A 4,100-nucleotide genomic window follows, 5' to 3' on the forward strand; every position below is an offset into this window, starting at 1 on the left:
TTTACATTTCCTGGCATCAACACATCTCCTGAAGTTGTGCCGTGGCCATGTTTCCCCCTGTATGTCATCCCCTCTTCTCTTTATATCAGTCTGCAAACGTCTGGGGACTGAGGAGACGAGCTGCTCAAGTTTAGGAATAGGAATGTTGTCCCATTCTTGTCTAACACAGGCTTCTAGTGCTCAACTGTCTTAGCTCTTCTTTATCGCATCTTCCTCTTTATGATGCGCCAAATGTTTTCTAATGGTGAAAGATCTGGACTGCAGGCTGGCCATTTCAGTGCCGGATCCTTCTTCTGCTCAGCCATGATGTTGTAATTGATGCAGTGTGTGCTCTGGCATTGTCATGTTGGAGAATGCGAGGTCTTCCCTGAAAGAGACGCCGTCTGGATGGAGCAGATGTTGCTCTAGAACTTGGATAGACCTTTCAGCATTGATGGCCTTTCCAGATGTGTAAGCTGCCCATGCCACACACACTCATGAACCCCAGACCATCAGAGATCAGCTTCTGGACTGAGCGCTGAGAACAGCTTGGGTTGTCCTTGTCCTCTTTAGTCCGGATGACGTCCCAGTTTTCCAAAAAGAACTTCAGATGTTGATTGGTCTGACCCCAGAACAGTTTTCCACTTTGCCACAGTCCATTTTAAATGAGCCTTGGCCCAGAGGAGACGCCTGCGCTTCTGGATCATGTTTAGATATGGCTTCTTCTTTGACCTGTAGAGTTTTAGCCGGCGACGGCGAATGGCGCGGTGGATTGTGTTCACCAATGTTTTCTGGAAGTATTCCTGAGCCCATGTTGTGATGTCCATTACAGGAGCATTCCTGTGTGTGATGCAGTGCCGTCTAAGGGCTGAAGATCACGGCCATCCAGTTTGGTTTTGACCCTTGACCCTTACACACAGAGATTGTTCCAGATTCTCTGAATCTTTGGATGATATTATGCTCTGTAGATGAGGATAACTTCCAACTCTGTGCAGTGTTTCTCTGAGAAACTCCTTTCTGATATCGCTCCTCTATTGTCCGCCGCAGCATTGGGGGAATTGGTGATCCTCTGCCCATCTTGCCTTCTGAGAGACACTGCCACTCTGAGAGGCTCTTATTATACCCACTCATGTTGATAATTGACCTAATAAGCTGCACATTGGTCCTCCAGCTGTTCCTTATGTGTACATTTAACTTTTCCAGCCTCTTATCAGTACCTGAAATCCAAAATGAGCCAATATTTGGCATGACATTTCTAAATGTCTCCCTTTTAACATTTGATATGATATCTATATTCTATTGTGAATACAATATACGTTTATGAGATTTGTAAATTATTGCATTCCTTTTTTATTCACAATTTGTACAGTGTCCCAACTTTTTGGGTATCAGGTTTGTAAATACAATAATACACTAGCACAATACACTATGTCTACCAAAACCCTAACACGTTCTCTTTAATCAGGAACATTTAGTCGATCATAGCACAATGTCATTAAAACACGAACACCAGATATAGACCCCCAAATTCTTTATCCGAATCAACTAATAATATCCTTAGTACTATTAATTCTTTAAATTGTTCTGATGAAATTACAGTACTGGGAGATTTCAATCGAAATTGGCTGGATAGATTTGAGAGCTTAAATCTGACTCAATTAATACGTGAACCCACCAGAGTGGAAGGGAACTCCAGGCCTCTCTTAGACTGGTCACACATCCAGATAGAATCGCTGATTCAGGTGTTCTGTCTGACTGTTTTAGTGACCACTCAGTTATTTTTTGTACCTGGAAAATAAGGTTACCTCGTTTATCACCTAAAATAATCAAGGTAAGACAATTAAAAAATGTGAATAATGATGCATTTATTCAAGATCTATTATGTATTAACTGGAACAGGATGGACTTAATCCCCTATGTTAATAATGCTTGGAATTTCTTTTATACGGATGTTTTAAAAGTTATAGATAATCATGCTCCATGGGCTTCAGTTAAAGTAAAGGGTAGACATCTACCATGGATAACTGGTGACTTAATATTTCTTTTCAAGCAAAGGGACAAGGCTTGGGTGAGATACCATTTAACAAAAGATCTAGTGGATTGGACTGAGTACAAGCGATTAAGAAATGTCTGTACTGTTAAAACAAGAAATGCCAAATCTATTCTATACTATAAAAATTCATTATTAAATGACCTTACAAATCCGAAGCATTTTTGGAAAAAACGTAATTATCTATTGAATAAATCTAATAGGAGCTCCCCTGCAAAATTAAGAATAAACAATAATATTATTAGTAATCCAACCTCTGTAGCGGATGCTTTTAATCAACATTTCTCTTCTGTTGTCCACCTGACTTTTGTTACTCCAACTTTGTGAATAGTAATGTTGCAAACGGCTCTTTCTCATTTACTACAATTCTTCCTATTGAGGTGCAGCAGGCAATTTCTGAAATTAAATCTGGAAGTGCAGTTGGTATAGATGATCTCGAGATAAAGTTTATTAAGGTTGCCTCTCATGTTCTAGCATATCCTTTATGTGATTTATTTAATTTATCTATATCTACTTGTAAAGTCCCAGTCATGTGGAAGTGTGCAAGAGTAGCACCTTTATATAAAAGTGGTGATCCTCTTGATCCTAATAATTACAGACCAATCTCAATTATTAGTAATGTAGTGAAAATATTGGAAAAAATTATATTTAAGAGATTGTTTAAATACATTAGTGAGTTTTCTATTATTTCTCCAAATCAATCAGGTTTTCAACCACTACTGCTCTTTCAAAACTTGTTAATGATGTGACGTCGTCTTTGGACAATAATCTGTCCACTGGAGCAATATTTCTAGATCTTACCAAAGCGTTTGATCTGGTTGATCATTATATTCTCTTAGACAAATTATATAATATTGGTCTCTCCGAACAGTCCATTTTATGGTTTAGTTCATATCTTCATTACAGACGTCAGTGTGTAATTGGTAATGATTCTTTCTCTCAGTTGGTGATAATGGATAAGGGTTCCTCAAGGTTCTTGTTTAGGCCCTCTTTTATTTTCAATTTTTATTAATGACCTCCCTCAAATTTGTGTTGATAGTCAAATTCTCCTGTATGCTGACGATACAGTTATTTATTCTTCAAAACGTGATATTAATTTAATTCAATCCTCACTGCAATTTGATTTTAATATTATTCAAAGGTGGCTTTCGGATAACGGACTTATATTGAACAAAAGTAAATCATATAGTATGTTATTTTCCACTCGTTCTGTCCGGTATAACCAATGTAACAGTCTATCAATTAAATTCTCAGATGGTTTACTTATGGAGCATGTTGAGAAATGTAAATATTTGGGCCTCTGGCTTGATTCCAGTCTCTCCTTCAGGCCTCATATTGACTCTATTGTGAGAAAAGTAAACTATAATTTAAGATTATTATATCGTTCAATTAATTGTTTTCCACCACTAATTAGATTAAGACTGGTAACTCAGCTATTGTTTCCTATTATTGATTATGCTGACTTTGTTTATATGAGTACAACAGAATCATGTTTGAAACCCTTAAATGTTGTCTATAACAGTCTCTGTGGATTTGTGTTGAGATGTCCGTTCCTGACCCATCATTGCTCTATGTATCAACAATTGAATTTTTTATCTCCTAAGGCCAGACGACAGCTACACTGGTTTCAGTTTATTTACAAATGTATCTTTTTTAATTATCCTCTTTACTTGAAGCTATATCTAATCCCATATAGGTCAACTTATGGCCTGAGACACCTTGATCATCTTTGTTTTTCTGTCCCAAATATATCAAAAGAAATTGGAAGACGCGCTTTCAAATTCCAAGCTCCCTTTGATTGGGATAGCTTACCCTGTTCCTTAAGGTCCATCTCTTCCTTTCCACTCTTTAAGACAGCTCTGTTAGCTTATTTACAATCACGTGATCATTGTAAATGTTTCTCTATATGAGATGAATTATATATGGTCTATTTAGGGCCCAAGCCCTGAAAGGGCGCAGAGCCCTATTGTTCTTCTAAGGACAATTTAGCTTTTTCGACTATTCAGGCACTTATCAGGCTCGAAAACTCTTAAAACTTTGCACACACATCGGAATCTGCGGCCATCAGGGC

This window comes from Pseudorasbora parva, chromosome 3, assembly GCF_024679245.1.
Source record: "Pseudorasbora parva isolate DD20220531a chromosome 3, ASM2467924v1, whole genome shotgun sequence".
Classification (NCBI taxonomy): Eukaryota; Metazoa; Chordata; class Actinopteri; order Cypriniformes; family Gobionidae; genus Pseudorasbora; species Pseudorasbora parva.